General features: G+C 46.0%; 1 protein-coding gene across 1 annotated transcript in view; it reads right to left on the bottom strand.

The window, feature by feature from the left end:
• Nucleotides 1–19,154, bottom strand: part of LOC121830825 (uncharacterized) — a 46,912-nt gene that overhangs the window by 26,043 nt on the left and 1,715 nt on the right. The gene's annotated exons all lie outside the window — the stretch shown is intronic.

Here is a 19,154-nt window from a genome sequence, read left to right as displayed (position 1 = left end):
CCAGGCCCATGACCTCCTGTCCCAGTCCAAAATGTCATACAAACAGCTGACCCCAGAAATTTTCCCCTCATCTAATGATAAATCAATGATCACAAAAGAACCATCATAGGGCAGGAGGTACAACAGCTCATGGGCTAGAGAGAACCTGAGTTCAGCTCCCAACACCCATACCCAGTGGCTCACAATTGCCTGTACCTCCTATTCCAAGGGATCTGTCACCCTCCTCTGCAGGCACTGTACCCAATAAACACAAGTCCTCACACATACATAATCAAAAATATTTTTTTTAAAGAAGAGGCTAGCTCAGGGAAAGAACAGTTATCTTGCATATTTAGAGCCTGTGGTGGTTTGGATGAGAATGGCCCCTAGAGGCTCATATATTTGAACGTTTGGTCCCAAGTTGGTAGAACTATTTAGGAAGGATTAGGAGGTGTGGCCTTGTTGGAGGAGGTGTGTCACTGTGGGGTGGACTTTAAGGTTTCAAAAGCCCAAGCTAGGCCCAGTCTCTCTCTCTTTTTTTTTTCTCCTCCCATGCTCCCTGTCATGATGGCCATGGACTCACCCTATGAAACTGTGTATAAGCAAGCTCTCAGAATGTTTTATTTCATAAGTTGCCTTGGTCATGGAGTCTCTTCATAGCAACAGAAAAGCAACTACAACAGAGTCCTAGACTCAATCCCCAGAACTGCAAATAAACACGTATTTCTAAAAGAGAGAAAGACGAAGAATAAATAGTTCTTGAACATTCTTGACAAGGAGGAGAATGTTGACATAGAGAAGATGAACATAATACCGCGGGAATTTTAAGAACCCAGCAAAATAATTACTTCCATAAACCAAGAGTACAAAAAAGGATATAAATGTACCTTTAAATTCAAAAGATGAGCACATGACATATATCATAAGATGGCACTTTTCAGAAAAAAAAAAGTACAAGAAAAAAATGTATAGAAAACCAACAGAGAGAATAGGGGAAGACAGAGGACAGATTTGGAAAAGGCAAGAGAAATTAGTAGGAATGCATAAGAAGTTAAGAGAGAGAGGCTAGAGGATGGCTGGGTGGGCAAGAGCAGTTGCTCTGCAAGCATGAAGATGTGAGTTCAAATCCCCAGCACCCACCTAAAACCTAGGCATGGCCATATATATAAAAGCAAGCACCTAGGACTCCAGTACTATGGAGACTAGAAACAAGAGAGTTGCTGGAGCTTGCTCCAGATCCAGGGAGGGACTCTGTTTCAAGAGAGTAAGTCAAAGAACGATAGAGCAGGGCATTCAGTATTTTCCTTCTACCTGTGCATACATGTGCACATACACACACACACACACACACACACACACACACACACACAAGAAAGAAAATGATAGTTTTGAAAAGCAGACAATCCTACACACAATTTACAGCCCTGCAGAAAAAGCACACATTTAAAAATAATTTATTATCACTTTCCAAAAACAAGAAAGAACAGAATCACAGACTGAAGAGGACTATTGTGTCCCAGGAAAACACTGGCATGAAATGATCACATCTCATAATGGAACAAACTTCAAAGACAAAGAATCCTTTGGACAGACAAGATCAAATAGTTTTATACATGGGAGGGAGGTAAAAAAAAATTAAGGTCACCTTAGAAGGCTCCACATCATGATACAAGGCAAAGGAATAAAAAGTGTAATCTAAGAATGCTGTACCCAGGCAAACTAGCACAAGGTCAGCTCCAGTAGACATGCAATAATGTGAGAACACCAATCTATGAGCTCGAAGAAACATAAGGGGTAAATTCAAGATGCTGAAGGATGAATGCAAGAAAACAGCCTAAGAAGAAGAGCACATTAAATCAGCAGAACTGTAAGTCAGGCTACCTCTACATCAGGGCAGAAATGGCAGCCACAGGACCAAATGCAATGGTGACAACCTAATCAGGCAAAAATGCTACAGCTGATAAAAATGGGTTGGGGATAGACAGGCAGTGGTGATAGTGCACACCTTTGATCCCAGCACTGGGGAGACAGAGGCAAGCGGATCTCTGTGAGTTCAAGATCAGCCTGGTCTACCGAGTGAGTTACAGGACAGTCAGGCCAACACAGAGAAACCCTGTCTAGAAAAACCAAAAAATAAAAACATTAAAAAAAAATTTTTTTAAATGGGTGGGTGGCTAGCAACATTTTTGTTTAGAAATAATTGTTTGGGGACATTTGAAATGAGTCAAGTAAGCGATAGAAGTGTACACCCTTTAAAATGAAGAAAAACACAATGACAATGCAATCAATTAAAAGAAAATGGTGAGGGGAAGTTAAAAATACAGTAATTTACTCTCAGAAAGGAGCCAAGAGGTATTAAGAAAAAGAGATGTATAGACAGAAATGGATGGAAATATAGACATAGATACTACCAGGGGAAATTCAAGCCTTGCAAATGAGTAGAAGAAATGCATATATAAACCTCAAGCAGATCAAGTAGAAAATGGAATAAAAGATTGAAAAACAATGAGGCAGCAATAAAACCAGAAAATATAACACAAAACTCGATTTGAACCAAAAAAAATAGCAAAAACCAAACATGGCTGTTATATTAATTTACATGAATTTTATCAGCAAAAAAAATTTACTCTCATTCTGGGTCAGAATTAAGCTAAAATTTCTTCTAGATCTTAAATGTACAATTACTTTGAGAGACTGGTTGTACATAAGTGAACAAAAACAGCATACACATACAAAAAAATCAAGAAACACAATTTTTCAGGAGCTGGAAGACTGAACTTGGGATGGGTAGGGAGCTGGTAGTCAGTGAGCACTTAATGGCCAAGAATTTTCATGCTTTAAATAGTGGCACATGAACATATTTAAAGTAACAGCTCAGGAAACTCAAGGAGAAATTGGGACACAATAGAAGTCAAGGGTTATCACCGCTGACCACCTGACCAGGGCAGAAGTAAACAAAAAATAATTAATAGAAGGGTGTGTGTATTAGAATAACTTTATGAATACATATGTCCTAGTCGGGGTTACTGCTATGACGAAACACCATGACCAAAACCAAGTTGGGGAGGAAAGGGTTTATTGACTTATGCTTCCACATCATAGTCCATCACTGAAGAAAGAAACCAGAACAGGAACTTAAGCAGGGCAGAAACCTGGAGGCAGGAGCTGTCTTAGTTAGGGTTTTAATGCTAATGAGACACCATGACCACGGCAAGTCCTATGAAAGAAAACATTTAATTGGAGGTGGCTTCCAGTTCAGAGATTTAGTCCATTATTGTCATGGTGGGAAGCATGGCAGCACACAGGCTGACCTGGTGCTGAAGAGGCAGCTGAGAGTTCTACATCTGGACCTGCGCCAGCAGGAAGAGAATGCCACACTGGGCCTGGCTTGGCCATGGGAGGCTACAAAGTCAGCCCCCAGTAACACACTTCCTCTGACAACACCACACCTGCTCCAACAAGGCCACACTTCCTAATAGCAGTACCCCTCCCTATGATTCCATGGGACCAATTACATTCAAACCACCACAGGAGCTGATGCAGAGGCCATGGAGGGGTGCTGCTTACTGGCTTGCTCCTCATGGCTTGCTCAGCCTGCTTTCTTACAGAACCCAGGACCACCAACCCAGGGATGGCCCCGCCAATAATAGACTGGATCCTCCCACATCAATCGCTAATTAAGAAAATGTTCTACAGGCTGGCCTCAGCTTGATCTGATGGAGGTATTTCTCAACTGAGGCTCCCTCCTCTCTGATGACTCTAGCTTGTGTCAAATTGACATAGAACTAGCCAGGACAACACATGTATGTGTGTATGTGTGTGTGTGTGTGTGTGTGTGTGAGAGAGAGAGAGAGAGAGAGAGAGAGAGAGAGAGAGAGAGAGAGAGAGAGAGAGAAAGTATGTGTGTGTGTGTGTGTGTGTGTGTGTGTGTGTGTGTGTGTGAGAGAGAGAGAGAGAGAGAGAGAGAGAGAGAGAGAGAGAGAGAGAGAGAGAGAGAGAGAGAGAGAGAGAGTATTCAGCTCAAAAGCCCTCAAAATAGGAAATTCAAACTCTGAAACCCTTCGGCTACAAAGAAAACCTCAGTGTACTCCAAACAAGAAACTTAGAGGGACCATATTCTGAGGGTGTAATGTAATAAAAATAGAAGCTTGAAATAAAACCTTTTCACTCAGAACTTTTCATTCTCTCCTGCAAACAGCACTTGGAAAAAAGGAAATCAAAACTGAAATTTGAAAATGCTTTTAAAACAACCCTGGTAAAAATATTTTCTGTCAGAACCTCCGCTAAAAGAGTAAAATTACAAAGTAAGGCTAAAATAAATGAAGACAGATAAGCAGTGAACTCAAGAAGGTAGAAAATAAGACAACAGACTGAAGCTACAAAATTAAGAAGAAAGCCCTGGTTCCTTGGATGCTGGGTTAAAAGAGAGGGTTACATAATTAACACACAATACAAAAGGTGATTACATGCTTTCTTCAGTCAATAAAATAGATAACTAATAACTATTCGCTAATCTCGTCCAGCCAACGACAGATAACAGAACCATCTCTAAATAATAAAGCGTTTGGGGGGTAAACAAGTGTAGAAGTGATAGAAAGTGAAACAGGACGTGACGTTACTGAAACCAAGAACAGCTGGCAAAATGCTCGAGCCCTCCCTGGAAGAGCCCGAGGCCCAGATGCGACACCATGGAAGAATTCTAACCAGGTCCTAAGAAACGAAGAATCCTGGTGCTGTGTAAACTCCTTCAGTGTGCACTGAAGGGTGGGGACAAGGAGACTAACCTTTTAACAACTGAAAGTAGCGTAAAGTGGGTATGAGGACTCACACCTGTAATTTCTGCACTGGGGAAACTGAGGCAGGAGGCTCATGGATTCAAGGTTACCTTTGGCTGCAGCCCAAGTTCAAGGCTAGTCTCAGCTACATCGTGAGACTCTGCCTGTGAACAAACATGAAGTTGAGAAGAGGGAGAGGAGAGAAGGAAGAGGAGGAAGAGGAAGAGGAGGAAGAAGAGGAGGAGGGGAAGAGAAGAAACTGTGCCTTACGTCTGCAACCGCACCACTCAGGAGGCTGAGGAAGCAAGATCAAGGGTTCAAAGTTATCGTTGCGTTCAAGATCATAGCTCAGGGTACAGGAGACCGTGTCTCGAGGAAAAGAAATGGGGGGGGGGGGAGCTGGGGAGATGGCTCAGTGAGCGAGAGCTCTGCAAGTATGAGGACCTGAGTTCAAATCTCCACTGTGCGAGTTAAAAGTCGGACATGGTTGTGTAGATGTAACCAACTGTCTTATTAAATAAGAAACACAGAACCAATGTAAAAGAGAAAGCCAAGAGGTCAGAGCTCAGAGCTAAAATCTCACCCTTCCTCCTGTGGTGGTCTCAGCTTCCCGAAAGAGAGCTGTTTCCCTGTGTGTAAGTCATTTCATAGTCATTGGTTGTAAACCCAAACACATGACTGCCTCATCACTGTCTGTATGTACAGCCCTCCAGGTCTTAAAGGCATATGCCTCCAATGCTGGCTGTATCCCTGAACACACAGAGATCTATGGGATTAAAGGCGTGTGCCGCCACCGCCACACTCTGTCTATGGCTCTAATAGCTCTGACCCCCGAGCAACTTTATTTATTAACATACAATCAAAATCACATTTCAGTACAATTAGAATACCACCACATGGTTGTATGTGCCTCTAGCCCCAGCACTAAAGGTCGGAGCTTGCTGGTCCGCCAGCACAGCCAAGCGGGGAAGCTTCTAGTTCAGTGAGTGAGCCTCTCTCCAAGCAGGAAGGTGGAAGGTCATCAAGATACCCAACCTCACCATCCAGCCTCAGCATACACCCACAGACTCACACGCATGCACACGCACACACAATATATGAAAGAGCAACACAATAGTAACATCAAAATATAACAACACACAAAAGAAAGACAATCTAATACCATTTATGACTACCGCAACAAAACATTCTAGAAAATGAAACTAACAGTACATGAAAAAAAATAGCCAAATTAAATTTCTCCAGCAATTCAAGAACAGTTATATATTTAAGCCATCTAGAGATTCAGCACAGCGATAGATCAAATGAGGAGATTCAGAGGCCATCTCATGGGCACTGGATGGACATTTGAGAAACTCACACACAAACTGGACTTTGTAAAGCCACTTATGAAGTGGCAGTGAGTGATGGAAAGGACTGAAGATATTCTGTGCAATAACTGCCACAATGTTTAATGCAAAACGATCGTTTGACATTATCCCAATGTTGATACACAGCATTTTTCAACACGTACGATTGTTTACTTGGAAAACATAATACTATCAACTTTTTGATGTTATACATGACAACAAGGTTTACTAAGTTGGCTGATTATAAAGTAAACACACAAATATATTTATATTTAAAAAAAAATAGCTGGAGGCTAGGGACACGGCTCGGTGTATCCAGTACTTGCCATGCAAGTGTGAGGACCAGAGTTCGGATCCCCAGAACCCGTGCAGAGCTAGGCATGGTGGCACACTTTTGTAATCCCTGCATCCCCACAGCAGGCATGATGGGAGCAGGAAGCAGGAGCCATTCCAGCTCAAGAATCAGCTATCCTCAATAACAAAATAAATCTTAATGCTCTGGTCTCATTTTCCACCAGTCAACTGCCATAAGGAAGTTCAATACCCCGTGTAGGGGGGAGAAATAGAGATTCAAGTTCTCTCTTCGTTGGTGGAAAAAGAATTTGATTATTTCCATGGAGTTCTCTATTACTAGCTGGATATTTGACTCTTGGCAGGTTTCTTCCACTGAGTCTCAATTATATAGACTCTCTCTCCCTTCTGCCCTCCCTCCCTTCCCCCCTTTCTCTCTCCCTTCCTCCCTCCCTTTCTCTCCCCCCTCCTCTCTTTCTGAATTATTTTCACATCAAAAGCGATGGTACATGCATGTGGTAAACACGGATGCCCCTCGAAGCTTAGCCAAACACCATGGCCTGTGGCTAACACCACACAGAATGTTCTAGCTACAGTTGATGTTGCTCAGAGACTCTGCTGTCTGGCTCCATTCCTTCCAGAGTGGGAAGAAGATCTGGGGTGTTCCAGAGACCCATTCATGCCTTAGAGAGGCAGAGACCCAATCCTATCACCACAAGTCCAAGACTTGACTCCCCAGAAAACCTCAGCCTGGGCTTGCCAGTATGTGGGGCAAGGAGATCAATCCCTGGTCTAAGGATTGACAACCACATGCAATGGACATCCAAACCATACTCACTGACCAAGACGCCCAAACTGCCTGCTTCCAGTTCTACCCCCAACTCATGGACCAATGTTAGCTGAACTCTATGATCCCATCCTAGGTGGGGCACTGAGAGATGCGTTCATAGGAGGAGGTTCTAGGGAAATGGTCTCTAGCTAGTCCCTGCTGCCACAGCTCCCCTGCGGCCGTATCAGTCACCTAAGGACTTTCTCCCTTTCTTGTCACCCCACCTGTGTGTGACGCCAACACTCAAAAAGGCAATAAGAGCAAGAGCAAGAGAGAGGAGGCTTAGCTGGAAAAAGAAAAAAGTTAGCCTGTCTTCTGTTCTCAGCAGTCAGTTAAAAACAAAGGTAATTACAGCACACACACATACACACACACACACACACACACACACACACACACACGCACGCACGCACGCACGCACGCATGTATGTATGTATGTATGTATGTATGTATGTATGTATATCAAGTACTAGGAAATTAGTCTACCTAAAAATGCAAACAATTTTTTTTTTTTTTTTTTTTTTTTTTTTTTTTTTTTTTTTTGGTTTTTCGAGACAAGGTTTCTCTGTGTAGCTTTGCGCCTTTCCTGGAGCTCACTTGGTAGCCCAGGCTGGCCTCGAACTCACAGAGATCCGCCTGGCTCTGCCTCCCGAGTGCTGGGATTAAAGGCGTGCGCCACCACGCCCGGCAAAATGCAAACAATTTTTAAAAATATAAATTATTAAAAAGTAAGGCTGAAGAAAATTCATAGAAAAAGCAATCACCAAATTAATTTGTGAACTTAGTATAATTCGAATGAAATTCCTGGATGATTTTTGAAGTTAGTTTTCAGTTTATGAATCTGAGTGCTTTTTCTGTATATCATTTTTTCCCTCCTCAGGGACTTGCTTATTCAAGTGTTTGCTTTCTGGGTTGTTCTTGATTTATTGAACACTTTATTAGAGTTGCAAATTTCTTCTTCTCATGCACACTAAAGTCGCCAGCTTTATTGATTAGCCTTTGGATCTTCTGTGTCGGCCCAAGGCCTGTGTGCTAAAACCTTCATCTGCACCTGTGCTGTCCTCAGGAGGAAGCAACTCTTGGGAGAGGGGGCTAGAGGAAGGCAGTTAGGTCACTGGGGGAACTGGAGACCACTGTGTCCTGAAGGGAATACTGGGATACCAGGACCCCCCTCCTCCGCTTCCAGGCCAGTATGAGGTGAACCAGTCTTTCCTCCCAAGGGTCTCCGCCAGGATGCCCTGCATCTCACCGCCAAAGGCCCTAAAGCAATGAGGCCACATGACCATGGACCAAAACCTATAAAACTGTGAGCCAATAGAAATCTCTTTCTTCCTCGCAGGTTTGGTTTCTCTCAGGTCTTGTTACAAGGACAAAAAGCTCACCTTCTCTTAAAATTCTGGCTACAACCAGAAGCTCAAGCGCTTGCCTCCCAGCACAATCAAGCCTGCCGGCTTATGTGCATGTTCTTCTTGTATTACTAAGGTTGGAAACAGAGGTCAGACTTTTGTTCTTCTTTTTCCAATACTTTTACATTTACCTATTAGTGTGCGCGTGCACAGAGAGGTTCAACGACAGCTTTCAGAAGTGGATTCTCTGTTCCTGCCATGTGAGTTCTAGAAGTCAGACTCCTGCTGTCAGGCTTGGCAGCAAGCACCTCTCTCCCTCAGAGCCATCTGACTGTCCCTTCCTCTACTTTTCTATCACTTATCCACAGGAAATGTGCTGGTCTGTGATGTAGGACACATTATCTGAGTGGTGTCTTCCTTCTCCTGCTCCAGAGCTGTCCAGTTTCCCGGCCTCTTTTATATGTAACAAAGTGGATGATTCTGTATTGTCTTCACAGCTGGCATCACAATTGCTCTTAGGGGAGAACTGTCACCGCTGGGAAGATGATCTTGACAAGTGTGGAATAAGAGTGAACCTTCTGGGGCTGGAGAGATGGCTCAGAGGGTTAAGAGCACTGACTGCTCTTCCAGAGGTCCTGAGTTCAATTCCCAGCACCCACATGGTGACTCACAACCATCTGTAATGAGACCTGGCGCCCTCTTCTGTGTACATAATAAATAAATAAATGAATCTTAAAAAAAAAAAAAAGGGGTGAACCTTCTGAAGGCCTCAGTGGCAGTGGCACCAAAAGCTGGGGTGAAGGGAAACCCCTCCTCCCCCTCTCCACGTGGGACTCAGAGGGAACCTGTTGTTGTCCATGTAAAAGGGAGGACAGCAGAGAATGAAAATCAAGAGGAAAGGGGAATCGCCGGAAAAGCGGCAAGAGAGTCAAGAAGTGTGTTGGAGACCACTGCAGAGCCTGGAGAGGTGGCACCTGCGTAGATTTCAAAAGATGATGCTTAGCCAGGCATGGCGACCCAGGTCCGTAATCCCAGTATACAGGAGGCTGAGTGAGGCAGAAGGACCACACAGTAAGTTCCAGGTTAGCCTGGGCTGTGCAGTGAGAATGTCTTTTTGTTTTTAAATAATGTTTGCTGTAAAAAGTAAATCTTTGTATTTCAGCAACATGAAGCGGTCTCTGCCTCTATAACACTCTTGCCCCAAATTCCTTGGGTAGGTGGATTTTTGCTTTCAGCTGCAATATCTTGGAGGATTAGCAAATTCCACAATAGAAGAATGCTGCATACCTATAATCTAGAACTCGAGAGATTAATCAAAAGGATCAGGAGCTCAAGGCAAGCCTCAGCTACACAGTGAGTTCTAAGGCCAGCCTGGGCTATGTGAGATATTGTCAATTAATTAATTAAATGTAAGAAGGAAAACCACAAAGGAGTAGTTATTTTAAAAGGAGAAACATGCCTTTATGAGCTACTAGAATGAGTCTGGACCATGACAAGTGCTTTGGTTAGGCTAGGCAATATTTTGCTACAGAAACAAAAGCCGCTGGGCAGTGGTGATGCATGCCTTTAATCCCAGGACTCAGGAGGCAGAGGCAGGTGGATCTCTGTGAGTTCGAGGCCAGCCTGGGCTACAGAGTGAGTTCCAGGAAAGGTGACAAAACTACACAGAGAAACCCTGTCTCAGAAAGGAAGAAAGAAAGAAAGAAGGAAGGAAGGAAGGAAGGAAGGAAGGAAGGAAGGAAGGAAGGAAGGAAGGAAGGAAGGAAGGAAGGAAGGAAGAAGAAACAAAAGCCACCAAATACAATCAACTGAAACACCAGAGACTTGTTCTTCACACGTGTTCCATGTCCATCATGGGTGCTGGAAGACTCTGTGGTTTTCTCACTGTTCCGCAGGTTCCAGCTGGCAGCATCCTACCTGGCCAGGAGCAGCATGGGTTGTCACGGCAGGGAAGAGGACACGGCGTATTACACACCAGCTCGGAGAGCATCCTCCGCGAAGGGACAACAGGTATCGCTTGCACTCACATTTCTCTGTCTGAATTGAGGAGTCACACAGGCGTGTCTGACTCCAAGTGGACAGGGAAATGCAAGCCTACCACTTCAGTGAAAGAAAGAACCGAGTGTGGACACTCTAATGACAGCTGCAATTATTATTATTTTTTTTTTTAGGAAACTATAATACTGACATGGGCACTAACCAATATCAGCCAACGGAACAAAAGTGGGAGCCCAGGAGTCTTTGTATAAAGTTCACACGGGTGAGAGGGTATTTCCGATGGCATATGGAATGCGGGTGAGTTCATCGGGCACTGGTGGAAAACATAGTTTACTCAATGAAAACGAAATTTACCATACAGATTTTTTTTTTTTTTTTTTTTTTTTTTTTTTTTTTTTTTTTTTTAGGTTTTTTTCGAGGCAGGGTTTCTCTGTGTAGCTTTGTGCCTTTTCCTGGAACTCACTTGGTAGTCCAGGCTGGCCTCGAACCCACAGAGATCCGCCTGCCTCTGCCTTCCGAGTGCTGGGATTAAAGGTGTGTGCCACCACCGCCCGGCTACCATACAGATTTTAATAAAGCACCGTATGTCTCTCTTTCTAGCATGTAAAACTTGAACTATCCTAGAACAATTAGGCCCCCAAATATGGTCTGCAAAACTATAAAGCTAATGAAAGAGAATGTAAAAGGTAGCTATGTGACCTTATTATTAGATGACTTCTTTAATAAGACCCCAAAAGGCACAAACTACAAGACAAAAAAGAAATGATGTATTTGACTAGAATAAATCCAAAGCTCTTCTGTTCCCAGAAGGACACTACAGAGTCAGCCGACAGCTAGGTGACCCCGTGAAACCCACGACTAAAACAAAGACATGTGGAGACAGTATATTTTAAGAACTCTTTGAAATCAGCAAGAAAAACACAGCCGAGGAAGGGCAAAAACGATGACCAGTGATTTATGTAAGGTGGGACTCACAGCAGGTCCGTGAAAAGGACATTTGTACAATCACACAGTAATCAGAGCTGAGCGAAGAGAGCGAAGGGCAGCCTGAAGACCATCACATGGCCGCCATGCCAACAAGTGTTGGAAAAGATGCCGAGGAGACAGAAGCCCACAGAGACGGCAGGGGAGGGACCCTGGCAGAGGCGACCCCAACAGCTACCTGTTGCTCTAAGTGAAACCAACCAAGGCCCAACAGATCTTCCGGGACCCACAACCTCGGATTAACTTCTTCATACCACCCAGGAGAACTTAGATTGCAAACTGTCCCTCCAAGGAATTCCAGGAAGCATGAATGTCTATCCACATAGAGGAACAAAAGCAGCATTTGGTAGACGCTCAGGGCAAAACAGCCTATGGCAGCCAGCAGTAAGAAGATGGACAGATTTAGTGACATCAGTTAATAATGTAAGTGAGTTGAGAGAAAAATATTAGGAAGAGATTTTTTAAAAAACATACAAATGAATATACACATCTATAAATACATACCTGGATCTGTTTCTTAAATCTTGAACTTTCAAAATGGAGAGATGTACATTTTGCTGTTTATGAGTTACCCAGATCACAGCACTATGTTGTAACAGCCCACTCACTGGACACCACCGAGCACTGAAAAGCTCTAATCAAATCCAGGGCCTTGGCCACTCTGCCCTCAGTCCCTATACCTGTTGACTGTAACTAGAAACACTTTTAGATATGTCTAAACATGGAAACTCTAGATCCTCATGTAACCTGGAGTGTTTCCTCCTTCAGTGGGTGGGGCAGTTGAGTCAGGCTGACACTTCACTTCAGTACAGTGTTAGAAAGGGCTGTCTCTACGGATCACAGTCCCTGGTGGCCTGGGCAGCTGTCTATCCCAATATGCATCCTCCTCCTTCCTAATGTCCCCGTCAGAGGAGCTGTGACCCTCCTAGACAAGCCCAGAGGCCCACCTATGTTCTTCAGGGGCCATCTGGGATTAGATAAACAAAGAGAAAGCCATGATGTGTATACTTGAGCCCCTGGGGAGGAGTGCCTGGACCTGAGGTCAGGGTCATCTGTTGCCAGGGCCAGCGGCAGCCACAGCCCCCAGACTAAGGGGTTTCTGAGTACCCTTCCCAATTCTGGAAGTTCCCATTCCCAACCCCAGGCTGACCTCTCCTGGCCAGACCCTGCCAAGCAGTTTGGAAAGAGAAAGGATGAGACACCCTGCATTCATGTCCCTCCCACCTCCCTCCAAGCACACACACACACACACACACACACTGCCTTCACCTGCAAAGAAAGGAAAGAATGAGACAAAGAAGAAATAAGGAGTCTGCAGGTCCCCACCCTCCAGCCGCCCTGTTCCCCTAGACTCCAGCTGTCAGCCAAAAACCACAAAGCCTTTTCGCTCACAACCCAAAGGGAGAGAAAAGACGAATGGAAAAAGAAGAGGAGGCAGCAGCAGCCGATTTCAAAAGGCGGGCTAATTTGTGCAGCCCCGACAGCCGCATTTGCATAATGAAATGTGCAGAGGATGTTTGGCTCATGTATTTTTTAGAGGGTTTAACTTTAATTTTATTTAGCCTAAGAAGGGCATGTCACTCAAACTCCGCTGGTCATTTATAAAAATATTTCAATTGTGTTTCCAAGGAGCTGTCTTTCTGGCCTAAGTGGCTGGTGCCGGAGGTTGTGAATGCTAATGCAGAGGTCGGGAGATCGATAGGGGAGGGAGAGAAAGAGAGAGGGAGATGGGAGGGGCAGAGATGCTAAGAAAGAGGCAGTGAAGAGACAGTGAGGAGAACGCGCTGGACGCGAAGGAAGAGCATGAGGGACAGCTTGGTGCAGCCGGACAATGCTCTCAAGGGAAGCAGTCCCTGTAAACAGTCACCCAAGACACCTCAGACGTTGGGATGGTCGTTCCCAATGGGCCATGCTCTACCTACTCAGATCTCAGGTGGGCCCAGCCCTTCCAGTCCTCTGGAGTTTTAGATACTTTGTTTCCAGCTTTCTGCTGGCTTTGCTACTCTGATCTCCCACAGGTTTCCCCGCAAAGCCAGCCTCAGACCAAGCTGTCTTCTCATCGCCCGATCCTTCGCAAGAAACCCTTTTCCCCCATCTGTCATTCCGAATCCCACTCTGGGCACTTTGCACTGGACACGCAAGGGGAAGGCAGGGCCCTCACTGACTCTGCAGACTTCTTTCCACCAGCCCCTCAACTCCCTGCCCCCCCCCCAAACTCCCCAACCACCTTACACAGAAAGCTTGTGGCTTCAAACTCCATTACAACACCTAGTAAGGAGGGGGCGGGGAGAAGGAGGGAGGTGGGGACAGAGACTCCCTCCCTCCTCCTCAGGGCCCCAAAATACTTCTAAAAGACCCACAGAGTCTCAGTTTGTGATGGGCAGCTTTAGACAATGAGGCCAAAGATAGGAGAAACCCTGGCAGAGGAGGCTTGGACCTCCCGGGTTCCCTCCTGGCTGCAGCGGGCTATTTATTCACTGCACAAAGCCTGGGCTCCCTGGGGTTCTTCTCTTAATCTCAAAGGCTGGGAAAGAAGCTTCCAGGCTCATGCAAAACTGCTTGACGTCCTTACTCAGCCCCCTCTGAACAGCTGTCCACACTGCCTCCAGCTTTCATCCTGACCCGTGGACGCAGCCTCCGGGTCAGGCTTTCTGAGTCTGGGGAGACCTCCCAAGGTCTCAGTCTCGGAGCTCACAATAGGTAAGCCACCTGGCTGTGAAGCTGAGGGCCTCACTACACCACTCCACACAGGCCAGCAAGATGCCTCAGCCGATAAGAACACTGACCGCTAACTCTAAGGACCTGAATTCAAGGACTCCCAGTCCTGTATGGTAGAAGGAGAGAGAGAAATGACTCCCTCAAGTTGTCCTCTGACCTCCACACATGCTCTGTGAAGAAAACACACACACATACACAATCAATAAATGAAATTTAAATATTTTATAAATTAAACTTACACCCAGCTGGATTGGCTAGGACTGTTAGCACAAATCCAAGCGTTCATGGACTGGACAGAGGGCTATGTGGAATAGGGAAGAGTGGTTCGTAGAGAGATAGCTGAGGGACAGGACATTGGGAACTGGACCCATCTGGGTTCTAATTGGCTTGTGCTAACCTGAGCAAATGTCTTACCCTCTCTGGTCCTCAGCTTCCTCATCTATGAGGGGGAAGAGGGTGGTATCCACCTATCAGAATGCTGCAATCCACGGACATCATGCATTCTAATAAGCAGCTCCAGGGCACAAGGGTAAGTGTGCTGGCTGGCTGGCACATCTCCTAGGAGAGACCCTGGGGCAAAGTGCCCATTTTGAACACCTTAAAGGACAGTTGTGGAGAAGGCAAGGCAAAGCCAGAAGAGCGCTTTGCTTAGTAAACAACCACCAATTTATTTATTTATTCAATATTATCTATTATAGACATATATGTATATATAAATAAATATATAAATAAACACAATGTTATATTATTAATGAGAGTGCCTTGAGAAAAATTGTTCAATCAGAGACTTCTGGGAGTCAAGGGAGTCGATGCTACCTACGCAACATTGTCTTTGGAGGCTAAGACTGGAGTCCAAACAGGGGTCCTGAAGTGCCCCACATCCCATTGTGAGTCCCTGCAGAGTCGAGATGGAACTCTTCCTCCCAATACCTGGCTTCCTCGCCTTCCCTTTGGTGAACAACACTAATGGTTTTAGGTGGATGTAAGAACCCACCCCACAGATCCTCAGTCCCTTGCTTAGGAAGGGGCCCCCAGAGCTGGCTTCCAGCTCACTCGTCCTCTATGTGTAGATGGAGGGGATGGGACAGCTGAGACCAGCCTGGGGATGGGAGAAGAGCCAGGGGAGGGGGCTGGCTCTGGCCACCGCAGCCCCACGGGAGGTGCCTGCATGTGGCCAGCCAGGCTTGGCAGCCAGAGCACACTAATCCTGCTGTCAGCCAGGCCGGGCGCCGGATTAGGAAATGTCACGTTTCAAAGGAAATTATTTCCATTTTCTCCCCAGGAAAGGAAAAGGCAGAAAGACAAGCAAACTCCCAGGGTCGTGTACTGGGAGACAGGCCAGCATATGGGCACCTCGCCTCCCTCTCGAGCCCCTCTGCAGATGCCCAGAAGTGACTGCGTCCGCCTCCGCCGAGTTCACCCCGGCCAAGGACAAATGGATTTCACGGTTTATCAAGAGAGGAAGGGGCGTGCCACTGCTCACTAGCCTTGACCCACCTTTGATCTCTGCTTTTCCTGCTCATTATGTCACAGCTTCCCCGGAGGACACACACCCCCTCCCCCATCTGCAGGCTGGGAGGCAGCCTCCTGGGATCTGCAAGCCTGAGAGAGAAGCTACCCTTGACCTTCAGGGAGGTGCTGAAAGCTCTGCCCTTGGCCTGGCCCGGAGACCCAGCCTCTTATCTGGAGCCCCACATGCTATAGGCAAGCCAGGAAAGCTGAAGACAAAAATAATAGAACTTCCCACTCCAGACGTCTCTCGGCTGTGGCTTTGCCGCGTCTCAGTTTTTTTCTCCTGCCTCGTTGGAGACAACAGTAAACACTTCCTCTCACCGCCACTGCAAATAGTGGTGCTTCTTAATTACAAAAGTAATGTCACAATATTCCCAATTAATTAATTCTAATCTGGCCCAGAAGAGAGGTCCCGCATACGGTCACCCCTGTACGCTTCTGGAGCCGGGGACCAGCCTGACAGATACTGTGACTGAAATGTATTTGTATGGAGTTATCAGATACTATCTGCAATCAGTCTATTACCATATACTCAAGCTTCCACATTCTTTCATATTAAATGAATTTTCATATCACATTTCCCAACAAGCACTGCTTCAAGTCAACCCTTATTTATTTAATAATGCCATGCAAATATTCTATTATATTTCAATGAAATGTGTCAAAAACTATTACCTTGGGCTGGCTTTGGAGTGGGAAGGGAATTCGCTGGATGGGAGGTAAGGAAATGTCCCTCTGTGTCTGCTCAGGGCCGAGGCAGTCCTTGACCCTCCATTACCATGCTTCTCTGCCCTTAGCCTTCCCCAGTCCCAGCCTCCTGAAGACTCATGAGAGGAAGGAGCCCTCCCCAACTGCAACAACCCCCTGCCCCAAGACCAAGGCTGGCTTTGTGTTCCTATATATGACCTGTGGCAATCTCTCAGTGCCCAGAAGGCCTCATGCTTTGGTTAGTGATCCACTGTTTTTGAGAAAGGGGTCCTATATCCCCGTTATAGACTGCAGAATCCTATAGACCACTGCAGCCTGTTCATTGTTCATGTATGTTCCAGGCAATGAGTTTCTGCACTTGTATGACATGCTACACCTTCTGGGGTACCCATTTACAAGCAATACCCAAGCAACTTTCAGGCAAAAAAAAAAAAAAAAATGCCCTCCCTAGCCCTCACCCATTGTCTGCACATATAGCTTTCCTTCATTTGTTTGGGTTTGTTTGTTTGTTTGTTTGTAATGGGGTCTCATTGTAGGTCAAGCTTGCCTTGAACTGGCTATGTGGTCAAGAATGACCTTGCATTTCTGATCACCCTGTCTCTACTTCTGGAGTGCTTGAGTCCAGGCAAGCACCAGCTGGGTATGGAAGCCAGCTTCCCATGTGCTAGACAAGTACACTTCCTGACACAGGCTCAGGGCTAATGATGGCCAGAGGCTCCTACCCCAGCTACATTGCTAGCAAGTGGCAGAATACACCTTTATCCCAGACTCTTGACCCCAGAGTGGCAATGATTTCCTGCCATTGGGCTATCAGGTGACATGGTCATGAAAGGCATCCTGACAGCTGGACCTGGTGACCGTATGGACAGCATCTGGTTCTGCAACAACTTCACCAAGTATCTCCTGGGTTCCGTGCCCTGTCCCACAGGGATCTGCTGATCCCCCATCCCTGGTGAAGTCTAGCAGGGAGCTTGTTCCCAGTGTCTCCAGCCCCACTGCTTAGAGAGTTTGGAATACATTGTGGGAGGACTGACTGACTTCTCAGGAGCCAAAGCTCCTCATGGTTCTTCTTGTTGACCGTCCCATTTATAGACAGATTTTTTTGGGGGGCTGCCAGCTCACAAAAAAATGACAAGGAGACTTATTATTAATTACAAAAACCCAGCCTGTAGCTTAGGCTTGTTTCTAACTAGCTCTTATAACTTAAATTAACAAATTTCTATTTCTTTACACGCTGTCACATGGCTCGTGGCTTTTACATCTCCTTCTGCATATCTTGCTCTCTCAGTGTCTTGCTGCCGACTCTACCTTTCTTCTTCCCTGAGACCTATATGCCCCCAGACATCCTGCCTAACCTCTTGCTGCCTAGCTATTGGCCATTCGGCTCTTTATTAAACCAATCACAGTGCTGCACATTTCACATAATGTAAAGGAATATTCTGCACCACCCATCCATAAAGCAATATGAGTTCCGAGGACTAAGGTGGTATGCACATCTCCTCCCAGTCTCTGTTTTGAACTTGTGATAGCTTCAAAGTGGGGAAATAATATCTCATATGAAAAATCCCCCAAGTTTCTGGGGAGATAGATGATAGATGTAAGCTCTGGACCATGCAGAGGAGAATTAACTTGTTTGGATGGTCCCCAGCAGGTACCTCGGGTAAAGAGCCCCTTAGTGATCTTTCCCCCGTTACCCCCTAGGATCTGTGACACCTTCCCAAGCCCCTTTATCTTCATCTCTTCATCAGAACCTCTGTCCCTTGAGTGAGAAGGATAAGGAGGGCGCATGCCAAGTCACACACAGGGAAGTAAAACTGACTGATAAGAGGAAGAAGCCCATTGTCCTGATGGAGGGCTCCTCCACTCTGTCCCCACCCCATGGTGGCAGGACAAGACCTCAGAGCTGGACTTGGCTCCCAAGCTAGCAGTGGTGTGACAGTCCCAGCTCATGGATTTCCTGCCAAATCAATGACTAGCAGGAACTTTCTAGAACACAGCTAGCTTCCATCCCTCCAAACCTACTGCTTCCAAGTAGGCTTCCTGCATGTGCCACAATTACACCATACCTCAGCTCTACTAGGTAGATGTCCTGACCCCTTAGTGAAGGAACTGAGATGACATATTTCTTGGTTGACAAACTGAGAGTCTAACCTGGATCAGTCTGCCCCAGGTGGGCTATTTTCCCTGCCTCAGGATAAGGAGGCAGGGGCTGCCTCAAGCCAGGGCATTTACATGTTAAGAGCCCACTCATAAACAAAAGCTGGATTCTGAAACCCTGACAGATCTCCACTCATTCACTCATCTCACAGGCCTTCTCCACCAGGCCCAGACTTGGGCACTAGACTCACCAGACCTGATCCAAGCTTGGCCTTCTGCAGCTGACATTCAGTCTCTGGTTTGTCCAGAGGCTGTGTGAGTCCTGGCTCTGAGCCCAGGGTGGCTGCCACTCAGCACCTACAGTCAGATCAGAAACCAGAGAGGAGCCAGGCAACCAACAGCCTACCCACCTCTCATGCCTCTCTCCCTGGCTGCTGAGATTCCAAGAAAGTCAGCGGCTCCTCACAGCAGAAAAGAATTCAAAGTAGTGAGGGATAACCAGACGCAGATAGGTTTAGTGATGGGAAACCATCCCAGAGAGCCTTTAGGTAGCCAATACTCAAGCCTC

The sequence above is a fragment of the Peromyscus maniculatus genome, chromosome 7 (assembly GCF_049852395.1).
Source record: "Peromyscus maniculatus bairdii isolate BWxNUB_F1_BW_parent chromosome 7, HU_Pman_BW_mat_3.1, whole genome shotgun sequence".
In the NCBI taxonomy this organism is placed as follows: Eukaryota; Metazoa; Chordata; class Mammalia; order Rodentia; family Cricetidae; genus Peromyscus; species Peromyscus maniculatus.
Note: the sequence above shows the minus strand (reverse complement) of the source record. Positions and strands in the feature narration are given on the sequence as shown.